The following is a 23,941-nucleotide window of genomic DNA, read 5'->3' on the forward strand; positions in this document are numbered from 1 at the left end:
GTGCCCCCTTGTGCATCTGGCTAACGTGGGTCCTGGGGAATCAAGCCTCGAACCAGGGTCCTTAGGCTTCACAGGCAAGTTCTTATCCACTAAGCCATCTCTCCAGCCCATGCTATTTCTTCATATACTGTCAGTGTTCCACCATGTGCCTTTTAGACTGATTATTGATAACAAAGACATGGGATAAATCTGTTTGTGTATACCTTCAGTTTTTATCTTGTAATATCTTTGTTTCTATAACAGTTGTAAAAATTTATTTGGTTGCACATAGGACCCTTCAGGTAATTTCCTAGGAATTTTCACCACCCAGAACATGCATACAGTCTGAGATCATGAAGAACATGCCACAACTATTTGAAGATGCTATGGATATCTCCTCCAGAAAGTCTAGGATGAACTTCTGTTTTCCTCAACATGTTTTTACTTTAGAAAATATGCTGTGTTAAATAACTTCAGTGTAGGCAAATCACTCATAGATTAGGATTTTCCTCTGAGTCATCCTGAAAAACAACTTAAGACCTGACCCAAAAGAAAAAGAAAAAAAAAAAAAAAAAAACTTCTGCCAAAAGCTAATAGATGATAGATGTTTTTTTAAAAAAATGTTTTAGTGCTAGGAACACTGTTCTAGAAGTGGATATTTTAGAGAAGATATGGACTATAATCCACTCTTTGAAATGCCTTTTTTGATGCAATGTTGTATTTTGCTAATAATAAAAAAAAGACATGACAAACTAAATCATTATTAGTAACCTATATCATTTCATCTAAATGGGTAACATTGACTTAGTTAATCATTGAATATAGTTCATATTTAATAAAGGGGAACATAAAGGACAGTACATTTTATTTCAGAGTATCCATGGACAACCTTTCAGGATTAGAAGCAGAGATATTTAAAAATAATTTATCAAAAATTTAATGTTTTCAATAAGAATGGGTAGAGAGAAGAAAATACAGCTGAAGAGAGAACTTGAATATTTCTGGAGAACAAGTTGTTTAAATTACTAATATAGTTGGTGCAGGAATTTTTGTGTTCTCCCAAGGGCTGCTGGAGTACTTTTCTGTGAATGTGGGATCTCTCTTTGTATCTGGGCTGCCTGTGCCCTGTTGTCCATGACCTCTGGTCTTTGCTCTGCAGAGATAGGTATAACCTTCCCATACAGTGGGACTCACTACTATTTTATCAAGAGATGCTTTGGCCCTTTAATTGCATTCCTGAGACTTTGGACTTCCTTGTTTTTGGACCCAGGGCTAGATGCTACCCAAGCTCTGCTACTTACTGAGTATGATATCATCCATTTTATCCCAGCTGCTCTGCACAAGTCTACCAAAGAAATGTCTGGCCGTGGCTATGTTGTGGATGGTGGAAATTCTGAACTATGGTTCTGTGGAAGGGGTGACTTGGCTTCAGACAATGAGCACTATGCTCAAAACATCCATACTCATCATCATTTCTCTAAGTGGAGTGCCCATGATGATGAGAGGGAAGAAGGAGAATGTAGAGAGACTTCATCATGCTTTTAAAATACTATTTATTTATTTTTTTCATTTGACAGAGAAAGAGGGAGAGAAGGAGAGAGAGAGAGAATGGGCATGTGCCTCCTTGTACATCTGGCTAATGTGGGTCCTGGGGATCTAACCTGGATCCTTTGGCTTTGCAGGCAAATGCTTTAACTGCTAAGCCATCCCTTCAGTCCCCCCTTTTAAAAAATATTTTATTTATTTATTTGCCAAAGAAGAGAGAGAGTGAGCATGCTTTTAATGGTGAGCTTCCAGATGTCACCCTGATCACTGAAGCCATCTTCCAAGGATGTTATGCATTTTCAGGAGGAGAATGCTTGACACACATAGTAGGTAATTAATAATTTGAAAAAATAAGTCATGACTTATCATGTGTATTACGAACATCTGTATTGTATTTGGAATTTTGTCCAAGATAAATGATTATATTCTCTTCTACCTGAGGTTTCTACATCAGTATACACCAGCCTTGTGCTTTTACAAACTCTTAATTCTTTTCCAATTTCGTGCCAAAATCTTCTTATTTAATTAACAAACAGCTCTTTTAAATTGACTGTCCAAGAAGTACAAATATAGTACCTCTGGATTAATGTAGTTTCCTTCCTGAGATGGATACTCAGATTTTAGAAATGATCCCTCCTATGAAACTGTGAATTCAGGAAGGATATAATATCAGACCATGTTTGTGTTGTATGTGGGTTTGACAAAATTAAGCACTTCAGTATTTTCATGCATTTATTTTTTGAATTATATTCTATTGTATTCTCTTTTCTCTGACATGTAAACATAATTATAAAGGTCTATTTAATAAATTACATCTTTCCTGGAGAGATATAGCTCAGCGGGACAGTGCTTTGCCTAAAATGTATGAAGGCCTAGGATTCTCAGTACCACAAAAAGTAAAAGTAAACACAAGTAATTAACAAAGAAAATCAAAATACAAAACAAAAAAAATTAGTTGAGATTTAATTGGTTTGACATGAAGCATTTCAAATCACAATGCTATAGCCTTCATGTAGGCATTATTAAGAGCCATAATTCAGTAACATTGGATTCCTTTAGATAACAAACTAGCCAAAATGCAAAAAATTATTTGGGATTACTACCTGCAACAATGAGCATAGGAAGCCAAAAGATACTTCCTTCTTTCACCACCCTTAAACCTAGGCCTCCTAAGCAGTTCAATTTCATTGTTACAAAGTATAAAATGTTAGCAATGTGGAGTGAATCAATAAAATTTCTGGTCACAGAAAAATATGTGAAGAATTGAAGCATAAGGGGTGCATATAAGACATAGCACGCATTGAGTGAACATAATATTTTTTCCATCCAATGGCCAGTGGTCTGGATGACAGATAAGATAACAAGGCAAGTATATAGAGGAATAGTTTAAGATTAGAAATAGGAGCCTAGACAATGTCAACTCTCAAACATTATGTAGAGAAAGTAAATCCTGCAGAGAAACCAGAAAATAAAATATTAAAGAACAAAAACTTCACGTTCCAAAAGACAGGGCTACCCACATGTAAATTATTTAGAAATTGTGTCTTAGAACAGACCAGAAGACATTCCATTGGTTCTTTAAGGTGTGATATAACAGTTAATTTGCATTGAGTTAAAATGCTAAGTACTGAGAAATGAAGGCTGTGATAGTTCTCTTTAATAGTTTGTCACTTAATGGGAAACTTCAATTGCAGGGGTAAGAAAAATGAGTGCTCTCTCTCCATTTATAATTATTATAATATCTATCTGACTTCTGTTGGACTCAGTTTCAGCTTTCCCTACTGCTAGAAATGCTGTTGTTAGACAACGACATCTGCTGAAAATAGTTCTACACTAACCTATAAACTAATACAGAATTCTTCACTGGTAGCTGAGAGGAAACAAAAACTGGGGAATTTCCATGTGTGTTGGGCTGGTTAATTCACTATGTAAACTGAAATGTGTAATAAATACCATTTTACGTATGAAATAATGATCTGTCTGCATCTAACTTTGTACTTAAGTAGTTTTTGTTCACAGTAACTAGTGTAGTTTTATCCATGTAGTTTTCCAAAAGGATCAGGAACCATGAGATCATATTTCATTTTGCATTTTTGTGTCTTCAGAAATACTACCATTCTGGGCTGGAGAGATGGCTTAACAGTTAAGTGCTTGCCTGTGAAGCCTAAGAACCCCGGTTCGAGGCTCTGTTCCCCAGGACCCACATTAGTCAGATGCACAAAAGGGGGCATGCATCTGGAGTTCATTTGCAGTGGCTGGAGGCCACTCTCTCTCTATCTGCCTCTTTCTCTCTCTCTCTGTTGCTCTCAAATAAATAAATAAAAATAAACAAAAAATTAAAACAGAAATACTACCATTCCTAGGGAAAATTTCCTAAAATATATCCTTCCTTTATTTGGATGAAATTAAGGGTATTTCAGGTAGAAGGGCTATAGCCTTTTCATTTAACATGAAATTCAGATAAGTGAGCAATATTGTGTGTGTGTGTGTGTGTGTGTGTGTGGTGCTTGCATGCATGTGTGTGTGACTGTATGTGTGTGTGCACGTGAGTGCGTGTGTGTGTTGGCAGTAGTAGAATAGACCAAAAAAAGCACTCAGTCTAATTTTTGACACATGAATAATTTCAATGTTAATTCGAGGAAAAATATTTTGTCAAATATAGTTTGGATCTTTTATGTGTTACAGGAGACCTGAAAAACCCAAAAAGACAATTCCCACATGCATACATAGAGCAGTATCTGGGGTCACTGTGGTGTATTTACTTGCCAACATTTCCTACCCTATCACCAAGAGAAGTTTTCTTTTCAGACGTGTACACAAATGACAAAATCTGCACCGCCTACTTAGTGTCCACTTGCAGTAAGGACTGATACTGGTCCAGTATTGTACATACAGAGTGAACTCATGGTTTTCTAACAGAATGCCAGTAAGTATGAGTTAGCGAGAAAAATGGCTCATGTCCAAGTGTGGCAATATATTTTCTGTTAATATGTGAAAGTCATATCCAGTGCTGGTGGGTAACACATAATAGATTCAAAATTAATGATCATTGTCTTGACCACTTCAGAGTGACAGAATACAGTTGTTGGTAACATCTGCTGACACTTTCATGACATTCAATTCTCAGTAACATAGGGAGCTTTAAGAAAAATTACATGAGAAATTCAGGCCATTGACAGTTGAAAGAGTTGAAGATTATATATATACAAAGGGTGAATTTATAAATGTAGTTATATTTTAGCACCTAAATTATTTTTATTTATTATAAATAACTCTAAAATTTATGTTGCCAAAACTCCTCAATGTATTGGAATTTTATTTAGTATTCCCATTTTATATCCAAATTGTGCCATAAAGAACAAGAGACTATGGCACATGTAATGGAGAGTTCGTACAGTCCAGCACAGGAAAGCTGATTAGGAAGAGCTTTAGTTTGAGGCTAGCCTGGGCTACATAGACAGACCCCCCCTCCTTCAAAAAAAAAATCTTTAAGACTTAAACATATATTTTAAAAGAATAAAATAATGAAAGAATGAAAAGATACTTGGAAATAAGTGAAAAAACAAGGGAAACTGGAAGGTGCTGATTTCTGCTACCATCATAAAACCTGAGTCAGCACCTTCCTCAAAAATCCTGTCATCTAGCACCTCTTGGACTAATACATTTTGAGGAGCTATTCTTGTTTTGGTGAAAGTTGGATACACTAAGTTAAATCAAAGGAAGGTTTAAAAAAAATATACCTTCTTGGAGCTGGAGGGATCTCCTAGTGGTTAAGGTATTTTCCTGCAAAGCCAACAACACCAGGTTTGATTTCCAGGACCCATGTAAGTTAGATACACAAGGGTACACATGCATCTGGAGTTCCTTTGCAGTGGCTAGCGATCCTGGCATACCCATTTTTTTGCTCTCTCTCATAAATAAATAAAAATAAAATGCTTTAAAAATATACTTCCTATTGCAATATAATTGTACATATTATTGGTGTATAGTGTGAAAATTAATTATATTGTACACAGTGTGTGATGACAGTGGGAGTCACCAGTATTCCCATCTCTGTAAATATGACCATCTCCTTGTGCTGGGAGTTCTCAGCCCCAGTTTGATGGGACTGCTGCCCAGCACACTCACCTGGCTGTCCCAGCAGCGGCCTTCACCAAGCCTGCAGAAAAGTACAATGAATCCAGATCCTGTGGGACCAGCCCCAAGCAAACCTGGGAAAATGTGGGAAGTGGTTTATGAACTGCCTTGACTGTGTAAAGGGCCCTTATACAGTGAGTCAGGAGTGTGACAAGGGCTCTGGCCAGCTATGCTTCATGGAAGTGGCATTTCTTATGACTGTCAGTGGTCTGGCAATATTCACCATTAAAAATCGTAAGTTTCTGGCATAGCAAAGAATTGCAGTATTTTATAGGTGCTGTAACAGTTTAGCCTTATTTGAGAAACTACTCATATACTTTGACTATACTTGCTTATAAGGAATACAGTGTTTTCTTTTTCAAACTTATGGTCCTTACACTGAGCTTAACATCTGAATTACTATTCTTACATTTTATCACCTATAGTACCCTAGGAATTCAAATTAAGACAATAACCTAAAATATATGTGAAAATGTATATTTAAAGGAAAGGTATTTTGGCAGTGCAAAAAGAAAGATTTTGAAAATAACTGATGCATGTGAAATAAATAATTTAGGCAAAGTCATAAATAAATAGACCATTCTGAGACCTGTATCTCTGATAAAACAGTAAGTAAACTATGAACAATGGTGAACAAACAGCTAATTTGTACTTTATTTTTACATGTAGTTTTTCAAAATTTCTTTAATGAAGTGCATAATTATATTAGTCACAAATATTCTAAGTAATACACTATCAAAGTTAGGAACTTGAAGGATTAAGGAATATATTTTTTTCAATTAAACATGAAACACAGGTGTGAAAATTTGTCAATGGTATATGAGAATTCTATAGTTCCATGTGCTCTGCATGTCAAGTTTATTTGAGTGGCATTAGTAGAACACATGTCAAACTATGATCCCATATCTTACATGGTAAAGAAGTGGTTCTAATCATGTTGTGCCCTATTCTGTCAATGTCAGATTCCTGACCCCTTCCTCACTTTTCTGTTAAAAACAAACCTCTTCCTTGAAAACAAGTTCTGCAACCTAGGAAAGGAGGTTGTTTCTGTAATGAGGGATGTGATAAAAGCATGGGAAGGAGCTCCAGCTCTGACTTTCAGCATAAGATCTTAGTGTTCCAGAAGCCCTGGGAACATGCTGATGGTATGTGCTCATACTAGGTGTTTGTGAGGTGTCTAGGCCATGCTTAAAACTAGGGACTGTTGACATAATACAAGGTAACCTGAAGTGATAAATTCTATGAATGAAGACAAAAATTAATCATGCTTCCTTCTATATAAGCAGTCTATAGCATGGTATCTCGTAGGTATGGTTAAGGTATTTGAAATATAAGTTAAAATTTTAGAATTACTTACTGATATAATTGATGTAATTATTTTTGGAAAGTAACATGGTAATATTTCATTTAAAAAAATAAACATTAACTGGGATGGAAGGAATGTTCAGTGGTTAAAGATGCATGTGTACAAAGTATGATGGCCTGAGTTCAATTCCCCAGTACAGACGTAAAGCCAGATGTACCAACTGGCATTATAACTTCATTTACTTTGGCACAAGGCTCTGGAATGCCCATAGTCTCTCCTTCTCCTTCTTTGTTCTCTCCCTCTTTCTCTTTCCACTCTTAAAAATGAATGAATAGGGAACTTCTAGTTAAGATGGCAGCTTAGGAATCACACCAAAGCAGCCTAGGGGAGAAAAAGCCAAAGGATACACAGAAAAATACACACTTTTACTAAAAAGTGAGGTGTATAAGAAATTAAAATGGCAGCAGAGAAGTAGGAGAGATCCAGAGCATCCAGAGCCCACACAGGCAGGCCTAAGCTGCTCCGGCAGTGTGGCAGCAGCAGGGTAAGTGGTGGCTCCGGCTCTGGCTCTTGCTCCGGCAACAGCAGCAGCTCCAGCTCCACAGCAGCAGCAGTGGCAGCTACAGCAGCGGCAGATCCAGCAGTGGCAGCTACAGCAGCGGCAGATCCAGCAGTGGCAGCTTCAGCAGCAGGGGCTCCAGCAGTGGCAGCTCTAGTAGTGGCAGTGCCAGGTCTGTGGGGCTACAGCTGCCAAGCTTGGCTTGCCCCACAGGAAAAGCCAGTGACCAGCTCTAGAAAATAGAACAATAGTCCAGCAATCCAGCCAGCCTACTTGAACCCACAGTGCACCAAAGAGGGACTCAAGCAGAGTACAGCATAACTGAGACCAAAATCACCCAAAAAGGTAACTAGGATTACACCAGGGAAGGGTCTCACTGGGTCACAAGCTGACTTGGAACCCACAACAGACCAGAAATCTTAACCTCTTTCTTTTTTTTTTTTTTTTTAAATATTTTTTTGTTGTTCATTTATTATTTATTTATTTGAGAGCGACAGACACAGAGAGAAAGACAGATAGAGGGAGAGAGAGAGAATGGGCATGCCAGGGCTTCCAGCCACTGCGAACGAACTCCAGACGCGTGCGCCCCCTTGTGCATCTGGCTAACGTGGGACCTGGGGAACCGAGCCTCGAACCGGGGTCCTTCGGCTTCACAGGCAAGCGCTTAACGGCCAAGCCATCTCTCCAGCCCTTAACCTCTTTCTTGATAGAGGATCTGGTTGCTGTAATACTTACTCTTGCATAAATACTTAGTGCTGTTTTTCATTGAATGTGTACATTGTTTAGTTAAATTTTAGAATCTATCTGCATTTTGTTCCATTCAGCCTACTTGAATACTCCCATAGAAGGCAAACCCAACCCAAAGGAACACCTTTGTAGATACCCTGAGAGACTTAAGAGCCCCACCTAACATGTTAAGCTCCTACCCTGAAGATATATAACATCAGATCGATTGATACAACTAAGAATACCCAGCTAACTAGAAAATCCAAGCATTAAATTAATCAAAAAAGCAAAAATGTATACATTATAACTCAAGAAACACTAAAAATCAAGAAAATATAAATACACAAAAGTATTAATACACAAGAAATGACCTCCAGTGAGAACGAGTTAGAGAAAATGCCTAAGAAAGATGTCAAAAGAATGATTGTAAATATGTTCAAAGAAGTCAAAGAACAAATCAAAGGAATCAAAGAAGACACAAGACACCAATTTAATGAAATAAAGAATTCAATACAAGACATAAATAAGGAAATAGAAATAATAAAGTAAAACCAGTCAGAATTATTATCAATGAAGAACACAGTTAATGAAATAAAAACTCTGTAGAAAATCTCACTAGTAGAATGAAGGAGAGGACAGAATATCTAAGCTAGAAGACCAGGTGGCAGATCTAATACAGTCCAATAAAGAGAAAGACAAACTAATAGAAAAGTAAGAAAGGGAATTTCAAGATATTCAGGACACTATGAAAATATCAAACATAAGAATTCAGGGCATAGTAGAAGGAGAATTTTACTGCAAAGGCATAGTAGGATCTTCAACAAAATCATAGAAGGGCTGGAGAGATGGCTTAGCAGTTAAGCGCTTGCCCGTGAAGCCTAAGGACCCTGGTTCAAGACTCGATTCCCCAGGACCCACATTAGCCAGATGAACAAGGGGGCACTGGAGGCCCTGGTACATCCATTCTCTCTCTCTCTTTCTCTGTCACTCTCAAATAAATAAATAAATAAACAAAAAAATGTTTTAAAAAGTCATAGAAGAAAACTTCCCCCAAATTGGGAAAGAGGTGCCAGTGCAGATACAGGAAGCCTTTAGAACCCCAGCCAGATAAAACCTGGAAAGAACCTCTCCTCGCCATATTATAATCAAACTACCAAACACACAATCCAAAGAAAAAGTATTGAAAGCAGTTAGAGAGAAAAATCAAGTTACCTACAAAGGCAAGCCCATCAGGATTACAGCAGATTACTCAACACAAACTTTAAAAGCCAGAGGGCTTGGAGTAATGTATTTCAAGTTCTGAAGGATAATAACTGTCAACCAAGGTTACTTTATCCTGAAAAGCTGTCCATTCAAATAGATGGAGAAATAAGGACATTCCACGACAAAAGCAGGCCAAAGGAGTATTTGAAGACAAAGCCAGCTCTACAGAAAATACTTGAAAGACTCCTCCATGCAGAAAAAAAGGAAAGCACACATATAAGGAACCTGGAATAAACAAACAATACTCAAACACTAGTTAACACAAGAGAGCAAAGGTAGAACCGGAACTACAAAAAAATATGGCAAATATAAATACACACCTTTCAATAATATCTCTTAATATCAATGGCCTCAATGCCCCAACCAAAAGACATAGGCTTGCAGACTGGCTTAAAAATCAGGATCCTACAATTTGTTGTCTCCAAGAAACTCACCTTATCTACAAAGGATGGACATTATCTTAGGGTGAAAGGTAGGAAAATGGTGTTTCAAGAAAATGGGCCTAGAAAACAAGCAGGGGTTGCTATTTTAATAACTGACAAGGTAGACTTCAGTCCAACGTTAGTCAAGAAAAATAAGGAAGGTCACTTTATATTGATTAAGGGCACACACCAACAGAAGGACATTACAATCCTAAACATATATGCACCTAACATATGGGCTCCCAAATTCATCAAACAAATGCTATTAGAACTAAGGTCACAGATAACACCAAACACAGTGGTAGTGGGGGACTTCAACACCCCACTCTCTTCAATTGACATGTCATCCCAGGAAAACAAATAAACAGAGAGGCTTCTGGACTAAGTGAGGTCATAGAAGGAATGGACCTAACAAATATATACAGGACATTTCATGCAAATGCTGCAGAATATACATTCTTTTCAGCAGCACATGGACCATTCTCTAAAATAGGCCATATATTAGGACATAAAGCAAATCTTAAAAAATACAGGAAAATTGAAATAATTCCTTGCATACTATCTGACCACAATGGAATCAAGCTACAAATCAATAGCAAGAAAAGCTATAGATCATACACAAAATCATGGAAACTAAACAATGCACTACTAAATGATGAATGGGTCAATGAAGAAATCAAGAAGGAAATCAAAAAATTCATAGAGTCAAATGATAATGAGAACACAGCGTAACAGAATCTCTGGGACACAATGAAGACAGTTCTAAGAGGTAAATTTATAGCTTTTAGTGCCTATATTAAGAAATTAGAAAGGTCGCAAGTAAACAACTTAATGCTTCACCTTAAAGCCTTGGAAAAAGAAGAACAAGGCAAACCAAAAGTCAGTCAGGGAAGAAATAATAAAAATTAGGGCAGAAATTAGTGAAATAGAAACAAAAAAAACATCCAAAGAATTAATGAAACAAAGAGTTGGTTCTTTGAAAGGATAAACAAGATTGATAAACCCTTATCAAATCTGACAAAAAGAAAGAGAGAAGAGACACAAATTAATAAAATTAGAGATGAAAAAGGCAACATCCCAACAGATACCAGAGAAATTTAAAAAATCACAGGGGCATAATATAAAAACATATACTCCACAAAGTATGAAAATCTGAAAGAAATGGATAATTTCCTTCATTTATATGACCTACCTAAATTAAATCAAGATGAGATTAATAACTTAAATAGACCTATAACAATATGGAGATCCAAGCAGTTATCAAAAATCTCCCAAATAAAAAAAGTCCAGGCCAAGATGGACTCACTGCTGAATTTTATCAGACCTTCAGGGAAGAACTAATGCCATTGATTCTTCAGCTTTTCCATAAAAACAAGAAAGAAGAAATCTTACCAAATTCCATCTATGATGCCAGCATAACCCTGATACCAAAACCAGGCAAAGATAGAACAAAAAAAGAAAAGTACAGACCAATCTCCCTCATGAACATAGATGCAAAAATTCTCAAAAAAATATTGGCAAACAGAATAAAAGAATGTATCAGAAATATCATTCACCCTGACCAAGTAGGCTCTATGCCCGAGATGCAGGGACGGTTCAACACATGTAAATCAATAAATGTGATATATTATATAAGTGGACTGAAGGACATGTTATCTCTCATATGTGGGTCCTAGGTACAGATGACTGGGCTTCTGTGTGAGAAGGAAAAAACTCACTAGCAGAGGCCAGTAGGCTGGAAAATAGATAGAAAGGGAAGAGAAAGAAAGGGAGGGGGTTACTTAATAGGATGGTATTGTATTTGTGTAAGTAGGAGAATAGATTTATGGGGGTGAAAAGGCCCAAAATGAGTTCTGGGGAAGAGATTGAGTAAAGGAAAGGTGGAGGGACAGCTAATCAAAATCTAAGAGTATATCAGTAAAACATATGTAATCCTACTTTTTTGCACAATGGAACACTCAGCAGCCGTAGATTGTTGCTAGAAAGTTTTTACTGCCAGGGATGGAATACCTTCCAGTGAGGTCTTGGCCAGGGAGATCCCTGATGCCCCCAAAACATTATAGGCCATTGCCGAGGCCCTTGGTTTCCCACCAGGAATAGATGGTAAGACCTTATTGCTGAAGACTCCATATACTTGGGCTGCAAGGCCACCAAGAAATTTTCCTGGATCTGAGCTGATAACCTCCTCTATGTAGACCAGCTGACAGAAAGCTGGAAGAAGCCATTCTGCATGCAGTTCAATGGGAGAAAGACAAATCACCAGTGAAGATCCTCAACAGTGGACACTGCAAGCCTTATGACTGGCCAGCCATGCCAGATGAGCCATTGGGTGCAATAGTGGCACATCTGTTATGGGGGAAACCAACTGCCCTCTAATTGGACTGGAGGACTGCTCCATGGGAAGGGAATACATCCCTGATACTGAAAACTTAAAACAGGGGTAGTCATCAGCCCTAGGGGTATAATGTGTGCTCTTGTCTGGCCAAATGTATATACTATGCTCCTCAAACTGCCCAATAAGTACTTCTGTTAATGTTCACACCCTTATATTAATGCTACTCTCACTTTTGGTAGAGAATCTTCTCTTTTCAGATGTCAGTGACCTTGGGACAACTCAGAAGGTATCATGTCAATGGAAAGAAATGACTGCAGTGGTCAGTACTGCTACTGCAATATCTCTATCACACCTTCCAAGGCTCTGGGTCCAATGAGGAAGAGGTGGCAGAAAGAATGTAAAGCCAAAGGAAGAGCAGGACTCCATACAATATGCTCCCTCCAGACACCAAAATTGCCTGGATATCCATGGCCTCATAGTGCCTGACACTAACTGCATAAGACCATCATAAGAGGAGGAAAAGATCAAGACATCAAAAGTAATAGAGAGACTGAGATGGGGAACGGTTATGATGGAGAGTGGAGTTTCAAAGGAGTAAGTGGTGAGAGGGAGGGCAATGCCATGGCATAATTTTTATAATCATGGAAATTGTTAAGAAAAAAAATGAATGAATAAAAATATTCTTAAAGAAAACATTAGCTCAAAATTCAACTTCTATGAATTTATTGGGTGGAGAACTATATAATTATTAAGCATACAAAAAAAATATGTATTTTTGAAGTCTAAAAATTATGTAATTTACTACTTCAAGGGATGTACTTCATTTGGAAAAGTGCTTGTATGCCAAACATGATGAACTGATTTCAACATTCACAACCCTTTTACAAATGCTGGGCATCGTGGCCCCCACTTATAATACCAGCTCTGAAAAGGTGGATAGAGTGGGAATGGTGGGGCCCACTGGACAGCCAGCCTAGCCTAATTATCATGCTCTGGGCCAGCCATGCCAAATGAGCCAACGGGTGCAATAGTGGCACATCTGTTATGGGGGAAACCAAGGAAACCAACTGCCCTCTAATTGGACTCTAGGCCCTCTCCATGGGAAGGGAAAACATCCCTGATACTGGGCCAATGAAAGACTCGTACAATCAGTCCTCACCAAGGTTAATAGGATATAATTGTAAAAAAATGGGACAAGAGACAAACAAATGTTACTAGTTACATTTGGGACACTAGAATGAGAAGTTGGAGAAGAGAGGTGCATTCACCTTTTACCTTATGAGCATTAGTGTTCTTTATTTAATTCTTAACCAAAAAAAGTGATATAATTTTTAAATTTTAAAAGGATCTGCAAAGGAAGGAAAAATAATAAATCACCTATGAGATAGAAATAAAGATTATGCAGGAATATTACATATAATTATTTTACCCAATGCTGCCAGGACTGTTCAAAATCCTCCTCTGGTTATCCCAAACATGCTTTTCAAATATCCTCTAAGAAAGTGAGGGAGAATTTCCTTTGCAGCATGAGAAATAACTATATTGTAAATGTATCCAAAAGTCAAGATGTGGTGTCCAGAAGGAGCTGCCATCCATATCTTCTTGGAAATGAATAAGAACTGAGGCAAGAAGTATTATAATAACACCCAATATTGTGGGGTTGTGCTTAATAAAAAAGCTATTTAACACTGAAAGATACTTAAAGTGGGTTGATACTTGGGCCTGGTGATATACAATTATTATCCCAATACTAGAGAAACTGACATAGAAGGATCATAAGTTTGAGACCAGCTGTGGTTACATAGTAATCTGTAAGCCAGCCTGGACTATATGGAAGACCCTACCTCACAAATATAAAAACTGACTAGCATTATCCCAAAATAAAGATCTTAAGAATGAGAACATATGATGTTATATTAATTTGGTTATATTTGCAAAGTCTTACAGTAATTTATGCCATCATTCTGATGTCCTGCCCACTCACTTCATGACCATCTAAACTAGTAATAACATCATAACTTCAAAGGAAATTAGGATTGCTCTACCCATTCCACTAAAAAAAAACCTGAAATTTAGTTTATATGTGACAGATTGTATCTTAGCATGTATCTACATTATATGATTTGAATTTGAGAATTCCCACAAATGGTGACTGTATTGCTTCATTAATGGTTTTATACCTAGTGACATTTTGAATGAGAATTGAAAAGTTCTCTTCATCTTGAAGAACAAAGAAAATATTCAGAATCTTGCCTAAAAGTTGGTCAACTGCAGAGTTTCTCAATTTTAACACTGTCCACATTTGGGACCATGAGATTTTTGAAGGGATGCTGGGTATTAATCAAAGGGCCTCATTGTGTTTTCTAGGTTAATATCTCACCTTGGAGCTATATTCTCAGCACAAGACCTCATAGTTCTTTGATGCAGGGCTCCCTGTGCACTGTATGAGGCTGAGCACAATTCCCGGTTGCCACTTGGATGCATTGCCAATCTCTTCAGTTGTGAGAAATAAGCATACCTTGCCACATGACGCCAGGGGACCAAGGGCATAACTGCTTGAGAAGTGTTTAGACAAGTCTCAAATGTCATAAATAGTTTTTATCAGTGTTCAGCTTATGTTCCGGTTCCTAATACATTAACTTGCTCAAGGATGAGTGCGTGTTTCTGCCAGCAGTGCTGCACCTGGCTCTGACAGCACCTCAGCATCCCCATTGCTAGGTTTAGAAAATAAGCATGCCTTTTACTGGCCACTCAACAGAACAAGTTCTGCTAGTGAGTCAAGTACTGTTTTTATAGAAAAGAAATGATCCATCTTTGCCCTCAATTTTTTTTTCTGGTATTTTGAGAAAGATGTAAAAATGATAACCATGCCTGATGGGGACTGAACTGTATACATGTATGTTACTTTATATGGAAATAACAAAGTTACATTTTCTTAATAGATTTTTAGAGTTTGTATTTTCTCTGGGAAGTGTTACTAAAGATTGTTACTAAATGTTACCAAAATGTTACTAAAGCTTTCCTTCTCCTTAACATACTGTCTCTTGTGCTGTTTTCTGTCTGCAAATGCTGTGGCAGTTACATGGACAGATAGAGTTCTCCACAATTATACATGGATTGTTCCTTTTGCTATTTCTGCCTCATTATTTAGCAACCTTTTAACTAGTATCCTTGAATCGTCAAGAGTGACATACCCTGCAGGCCAAAAGGGCCAGCTGCCTTTGATATGTGGTACTCTGAATGCTTGCTCCTCTCCACTTATACCTGTGCTACTAAAGGTCACTCTAGGATCCCTTGCAGTCATCTAAACAAAGGTTGTTGAACCGACCAACTGTATTTACTTTATGATTTCTATTTGGACCTTGTTGTCAATGGTAAGAAGGTACTGGGTCCTCAATCTACATAGACCCTAGAATGTAAAAGTGGGTTTTGTAATAAGTTCCTATGTATAATAAAAGCTAACCTATGTACCTGTATTTGACGACTGTATTCAGACACCAATAAGGTCATGTTTTGTTTCATAATATGGTCTTCTTAACTTTAATTTCTGCTGGGCAGACTCTATAGGAAATCTATCAGGTTCCATTTACAGATTTGTGAGAGAGGACGATAGTTCTTTGGATGGTAGGACAGATCATTATTAGTCTTTTGACCTGAGATTCCTTGAAACTTATGCAGCCACTTATGCATCCAGTGACCTCTCCAGTAAAGGGCAAATTAAGTAAATGAGAAATTGAGAGAGAAAGTGAAGTCATAAATGACATTTACTGTTCTTATTGAATTTACTTTGATCATAAAGAAATTCCATCTCTTAACCCTTGCTATTCATAAACTTACATTCAATTTAGATGAAAATACATTTTATAGAAAAGGAGAGATTTTTAAAATCAGAAAATAACCTAAGCCAAATCTTGGAAGCTAAAGAAAATTATTTGGCAAATAAGGGCTAATAGCATAATAAAATATGCTGGTGGGTTATAAAGCATGTTAATGAGATACTCTGGGTGATCATTTATTATTCAATAGCTCAGAATTTGGATACCCACCCCTATTATGCTCATTTGGAAATTAGAGAACAGGTTATACAACCCCAGTCACTTTCAGAAATTCATACACCAATGAACTGGAGCCAAGATTCAAATTTCTACATTATCTTTAGAATGTTTTCAAAACACATAAGAAATGACACAGGGAAAAAGAAAACAATATTTTCATCATCAACTATGGTAACTTTGCTGCCATCTTTCCTTTTCAGTCTTCCTATGCCCTCTTCTTTCCAGCCATCACTTAAGTTTTGGGTATTTACAGACTCATTGTAAGTGACTATATTTCAAGCATATTGCTAGATACTCTTGGCTTCCCCAAAATAGCAATTGTCTCTTGACTTTAGACAGGTTACATTTGGCATACAGGTAAATCAACAACCAAAGCATGTTATGTGTGCAACTGTGACTTGTAGAGGATACTCAGAGAAAACTTGGGGGAGTTTGGTTTCGATGGTGGATTGACGTCCACAGTCCTACTAGAGGTGCATCCCCGAGGTGTCCTCATGTACTAGTCCCACAGCTCTGTCTTCTTAAATGTATCACATTTTACAGTTTGCTGACCCACATCCACATGAACATCACTGACACTAATTGGATAGAATTACAGGGTTGAACTAGTGATAAGTTTCTAATACACCAAGAAATAGCACAAGATAATCATTAGGAGGTTGAGCTAAAGACTACTGCTTATTTTCCAAGTTACCTCATATTACTTATTCCCAACCCCTTAGTTCTTTCATATCTAAGATGGGAATGATTAGTACATGCTTCCTAGGAATATAGGTGTGAAAGAACTTGTCAATTGAAGACAAAACCAAAGGCATCACAGATGAGTCCGAAGCACTGCTACTCTTCATTTTTTATGTTTTTAAAAAATTATTTATTTGAGAGAAAGAGAGAAAGAAAGGGGCAAGCTCCTCAGCCCAGTCAATTTAGACATCACCTCAGTCTCAAACTTACCAAAGTAAACAAACTTAAGAAGCTTGAACTAATAAATAGCAAAATATCTAGGAACCTGGAAGTATTGGCAGAAAAATGTTCGAACCTTATGCATCTACATTTAAGAAGCAACAAAATTAAAGATCACAGCACAACAGAGCCACTGAAGAACAAGATAACCTCAAGAACTTAGATGTGTTCAACTCTGAGGTAACAAACCTGAATTAATATGGAGAAAACATGTTCAAGCTCCTGCCACAGGTTACCTATCCTGACTGCTATGACCTATAAATTCATACTCACTGGTCAATATTTACCTGCTTAACAGAGGGTAAAGATAGATTTTGTGTTTTGTCTTGAATTATTTAGTGATTTGAAATATTTTTGAGGAAAAAAAATTATGGGGCTCTCCATTAGGCCTTAGAGATTGCGTCTGAGTCAGTTCATGCCATCCAGGGCGACAGCTGATAGTCTTAGCAAGCATTGGTCATGCTGATTTCCAGTCAGGAAGTCAAATGCTAGATATCATTCATCTAGCCAATAGTCCCCCAAAGGACAGTTGTCAACATTTCCCTTTACTCTGGCTTTGACTTGAGTTCTAAGCACATTTGCCTAATAGCTTATGTAGCCAGTTTATTAACACCAACTTACTTGGCTTATGTACATATTCAGCTATCATATATGGATGTTCATTCTAATTATTTTTTTTTTATTTTGCTTTTTCAGATGCCATTCATGTTTATCACAATAGCCATCACCCTGTGCTTGGTTTTGATACCACAGCAAAAGTCTCCAAAGATGCATTATATCTATGCGGACTTAATTGAACATGCTGTCATTTAAGACAGGTTTACCTAGGGTTTTTTGTTTGTTTGTTTGTTTGTTTGTTTGATTGATTGATTGATTTTTGTTTTTTCTTTTGTTCTGTTTTGCTTCAAACTGAAAGTTATTTGACTAGTAAAAGTGGTCAAATGAAGGCACTTAGCGATGAAAGACAGAAAGCAATCTCTCTATACCTGTCTCATCGTCTATAATTGGCCTTAGCACCGATCACTTACATTTTTTTTTTTTTTTGGACAGGGTCTTAATATGTAGTCCAGGCTGGTGTAAAACTTGAGATCTTCCTGTCTCAGTCTGCCAACTTCTTGAATTACTTGCTGGCTCACTTAGATTTTCTTTAAAGGAGAATTAAATGAGATAATGCTTTAAACCTAGCACTCGGGAAGCAGAGGCCAGAGGATCACCATGAGTTCAAGGCCATCCTGAGACTACACAGTGAATTTCAAGTTAACCTGGGTTAGAGGGAGAACCTATCTCAAAAAAAAAAAAAAAAAATGTCTGGCGTGTGATAAATGCCAAATACATGGTAGTTAAACTTATGTTAATGTAAAGGCTATGTTTACTTTTGCTTTTATGACAATTTTAATACTGCCCATAATATGAGGAACCTACTCTAATTGGAGCCAAACATATCTTTTATTCAATATCTAATGTATGGCAAACATCAAATATTTCATGAAATTCAAAATACAAGAGAATATACTAGATAGAAAATCAATTTTTCCTAATGAATAAGGAAAGGAATAATGCGTTATGTGAGTAATGAGTGTCAGTAGCAGCTAGTGACAATTCTTTCTACATTACTAGGAAAAACAGGGCACAGTACTCACATAAATGCTGTTGAAAACTCAATAAAGTTACTCTAGAGAACTTAAGATAGCATGTAAATTGCAAAATATAAACTCTTCATAGAACATTGAGTTCTCTCATTGCTAATAAAGTAGTATATTGCATCATGGGAAATTCCAGGAGCCCCTCATATGAAATCTGTGTGAATAGGATGAAGGTCAGAAACTTACCCTTTCTGGGATGTTATCTCATAATGCTCTTAGTTGCACAGAATCATTTTTCAGTGTGGATAATCGACATCTAGCATTAGCCATACACAGAGCTCATTAAAACACAATATACCAAAACAAGGTGCTTTTCAGAAACACCCCTGGGCTCCCCTTTCTGAACCCACACACACTTCCAGGTTAACATTCACCATTGATTACTTCCCATCCTATCACAGCATTTTTGTACTCTGAGAGAAGCATACAACATTGAAAGGTAATACTTTTATTTACTACTTCTCACAGGAAATAAGTGCTATGTTTGTCAACAAAACTTTGTGGCTCTCATACCTTCTGATGTCAGACATAAACTGAAAATCCAATCTTATTCAGAAAATTTGAAAAAGTCCAAATGAAATTTGTGCAGAAGTCACAGTTCCACAGCAGTAACTCAGATCTCTGTGTTCCTTCTGATACCCTTTCAGAGGAAACCAGCAATGTCAGATCAACACAGAGTAAGTGACTAAAGCCAAGTATTATATTAGAGAAAAGTACTCTGCAAAGAAGTAGATGATTTATGTCTAAATATTGCATGACCTAAAGGCAAAATCATACAGAAACAGCTTTGAAAAGCCATCAAAGGAATAACACTGCAGCTTCACTGGTTTTCTGAAAGGTCATGGGAACATTATGGGTATGTGTCTGTGGGAGAGAGAGGAAAGCTACTGATGATACAGTGTCATTCAAAACAGCCCCCATTCAGCCTAAGGGACTTTAAGAACATTGTAGCACGTATCAGGAATTCCATTTGTTTGTGAAAAGGCCTTGATAATGTTGCCAAGATTTGTTTTGAACTCATAAACACAAGTGATCCTCCAGTATCAGCTTAGTGAGTAACTGGGACTACAGGTAAGAACTGCTACCCTTGACTAACTTCTTACTTTTAAAGACTGAATAATATTCAATTACATATATTCTTTATCCACAGATTCATGCACAGATGTTTTGTCAATTCCAGAACAGAGGTGAAATCCTGCCCTTATGCCTAAGCCATGTTATCATTATACTCAACCACAAACAGCTTAGGGGAGGAGTAGGTTTATTTAGGGCTTACAGATTCCAGGAAAAACACCATCAGTGGTGGAAAAACCTGGCTGACTTCCATAGAATCATAGAAGAAAGAAAGACTCAACGAAACAGTGAAGAAACATGAACAGCTAGAACTCTAAGCTTACTCTGAACACATTTTAGGGCTGGACCACAACATCCACCCCCAGTGACATAAATCTTCCCCAACCCAAGTTGCAGGCTCAATCTTAATCAAAAACACCTGAGTATAGAAGGCTATGCATTCAAACCATCATACTCTGCCCTTGGCCTCCAAAAACTCATGACCATCTCACAATGCCAATTGCATTCAGTCCAACTTAAGTTTCTACCAACTTTAACATTGTTCAAAAGTGTAAAACCTCAAGATTGTTTCTTAATTATGAGCCCTACATAAATGAAATACCAAATTATCTACTTTCAATGCATAATAGCACAGAATAAACACTCACATTATAAAAAGATATAATAAAGACTCGACCAGTGTAAAAATCAATAACCTGTAGGCAAACATCAAATATGTGTAGTTCAAGTCCAATATCAATAACCAGGGACAAAAGTGTCTGGATTTTTAATTCGGCCCTTCCAGATGGGCCAGCAGCTCAATGTAACAGCCATTCCACAGTAATTCATTCACAATATCTTCCAGGTCTATACTGCAAACAACACCATCATCTTCACAGCTCCATACAATGGCGTTACTTGTCCTCTACATAGGGATTTCAACCCTGTTTCCCATCGTCGCATTACAGCAGTGACCAGAGTTGGTTCATCTTCATACAATGTCTTTTCTGGGCCTTAACATAAGAATTGCAACAACCCTGCTTCACAAGCTGCATCTTAGCACCTCCAATTCATTTTCATATAATGGTCTTCCTAGACCTGCATACACTGTGCCACCTTGCCCAGGATCCATTTCTGAAAAACAAAGCCATGTTGCATATCTGATGACTCTGATGACTGTCTTTCCAGTATTTGTTATACACCATAGAACCAGGTGGGCTACCAGATTTGTTAATGAAGGGGTCATAAGTCTATTTAAAATTTACTTATTCATTCATTGATTGACATTTTAAATAAAAAGTTTGTACTCTTAGACTCCCTCTCCCCTGCTCCAATTCTGCTGAGGGTCTTCCTCATTGGGTTATTGTTATTCATTGTGGGGACCAAGAGTATTTCTTTCCTGATTCATTTTGAAAGCCCAATGTGGACAAAAGCATAATATAGATGTGGTTATTATAAAACTAGTGTCTACTGAGGATATACACATTTCATTAGTGTGCATGTGTGGAAATTAGGAAGGGTCTGTTGTGCCTTAGTGCTTGCTATAGAGAGAAGAACTTAGTGGTAGCATCAAGGATACTTAAGAACAAAGGGGCTTCGAGACACAGCTAACAAGGATTGAGTCGCTCTTTGTCATGGCACCTGATATCTATATCATTGGTTATCCAGTCTTGTTACTGGTCTTAGAAATAAGCAAACAAGTTAGGAAATAAAAATTTTAGAGATAGTGGCAAGCATGCCAGTTGTGGTAGCAAATGCCCTTAATACCAGCATTTGAGAGGCAGAGGCAGGAGGATCTCCATAAGTTTGAGGCCAGTGTGAGACTATATAGTGAATTCTAGGTCAGCCTGGGCTAAAGTGAAACCCTACATCAAAACATGAAAGAGGGCTGGAGAGATGGCTTAGCGGTTAAGCGCTTGCCTGTGAAGCCTAAGAACCCCGGTTCGAGGCTCGGTTCCCCAGGTCCCACGTTAGCCAGATGCACAAGGGGGCGCACGCGTCTGGAGTTCGTTTGCAGAGGCTGGAAGCCCTGGCGCGCCCATTCTCTCTCTCTCCCTCTATCTGTCTTTCTCTCTGTGTCTGATGCTCTCAAATAAAAAAAAAAAACATGAAAGAAAGAAAGAAAGAGAGGAAGGAAGGAAGGAAGGAAGGGAGAAAGAAGAAAGGAAAGAAAGGAAAAGAGAAGAGAAGAGAAGAGAAGAGAAGAGAAGAGAAGAGAAGAAAAGAAAAGAAAAGAAAAGAAAAGAAAAGAAAAGAAAAGAAAAGAAAAGAAAAGAAAAGAAAAAAGAAAAGAAAACAGTGCCAATCAGGAACCATTGATCAGGCTTGCCTCCAGTTTTGATAATATCAGGTTTTCTTTCCTGGCCTGACATTTGACAAATCCCTACCTATATAGCCACATGATTAGATTGCTATAGCTGTTATCCCTTCACTATACAATTTATTGCTCTCATCATGTATCTGTTTATATTAGTGCCTCTTGGCATGCTTTGTCTCTGTGTATGATCATAAGGTAGCAGAGTTCATCTTGTAATTTGTGCTCTAAGTGGAAGCAATCCTCTCCAATGAACTCTCAGGTCCTGTGGAGCGCTGACTCAATCCTAGTATGTAAAACACATGGTCCAGATGTTTTTTTCTCATTATTCCTGGTTATAAGCCTCTAAACTGGGGAAATTTAGTTTGTTTTGAAGGAATAATTTTAAAAAATGATGAAACCATGAAGTTAATAAAAATTTAGTAATGAGCATGTATTTAAGATTTTACATATTTCACAGGAAAACCAAGAAGTTTCTCAAAGCAGTTCAAATGACTTATAGAGATTTTTATATTGCCTCATTTGTAATCTTCCTGACTCAGCCTCCCAAGTGCTTAGGTATATTGTGTACTGCTATTACTAGCGTCTTGAAACTTTATTCTAAGAAAAATGAATTCGTATTGCCATTACAAAATACCTAAATCAGGCTATATTGTAAAGAAGGGAGGGTTATGGTTCTGACTTGTTTCCCAGCTCCAGCTATGGGTCACATTCCACTGAGAGGATCAGTTAGCCAAATCAAGAGCAGTTGGTTTCCCACCATGGCTGTGTGCCACTATTGCACTTGTATGAGCATCACGACAGGTTATTTGCTGCTAAGTAAGTTAGACCATGAGTTGCTTGTACAGTTATTGGTCATTTTCCCCCAGTCACCCATGTAGTACCTTCTGGCACATAGACATGCTGTCTGGGGACTGACTCTTTTCCAGCTTCCAGCCATGCCATTCCATTTTACATGTCAACTGCATATGGTGTCTTCAGCAGTAGGGTCTTTCCACTAACCTTTGGTGGGTCATCAAGTACTCTGACAGAAATCTGTCGGATGATAGCCACCTGTTGGTACTGGGAGTTACAGGTCAGTGCCCACTAAGAAAAGGAAGAAAAAGACAACTAATATAAAAAAGTTAGAGAGGACAGAGAGAAAGAGAGAGAGAGAGACAGAAAATGTAGAAGATTAAGGTCAGTCTTCATCGTACCCTCTCCAGTGGCTTGTGACTCAGGTGTTCCCTCTAAGGGCCTGATGAAGGTTCAACCATTTGTTCTGCCTTCTGGATGTAGAATTTTATGGTAGCATTGCTGTTTGGGTCTAGATTTGTGTCCCCCACCCCCTTCCTTCCCTCCCCACCCACCCTATTATCTAGTCAGAACCATATCCAAACATGAGCCCGCTTTCCATTATCAAGCCACCATCAATCATGGGCTACAAGAGGGCCTACAACTTTTAAATTCACTATAAAAAATAAGGATTATCCCATTTATCTGGTGCTAACTTTACTCTTCATTGGATAATCTGCTTCTCTTTTACAGATAGATGCGGATTCTAAGGAGAGAACCACTCCGTCATACCTCAAAAGGGCCCCAGCTGAAACTAAGAATAATTAGCGAAACAAGCAAGGGTGCTGTTTTCTTGGTGAACCGGGTACC

At 37.7% G+C, this 23,941-nt stretch overlaps 2 pseudogenes; both read left to right on the forward strand.

Moving 5' to 3' along the window:
- The first annotated feature begins 933 nt into the window (after positions 1 to 933).
- LOC101603093 lies at positions 934 to 18,100 on the forward strand (annotated as a pseudogene).
- Positions 18,101 to 19,504: 1,404 nt separating this feature from the next.
- LOC123453240 overlaps positions 19,505 to 23,941 on the forward strand; it is a 33,849-nt pseudogene continuing 29,412 nt past the window's right edge.

Source organism: Jaculus jaculus, chromosome 2 (genome assembly GCF_020740685.1).
Source record: "Jaculus jaculus isolate mJacJac1 chromosome 2, mJacJac1.mat.Y.cur, whole genome shotgun sequence".
Classification (NCBI taxonomy): Eukaryota; Metazoa; Chordata; class Mammalia; order Rodentia; family Dipodidae; genus Jaculus; species Jaculus jaculus.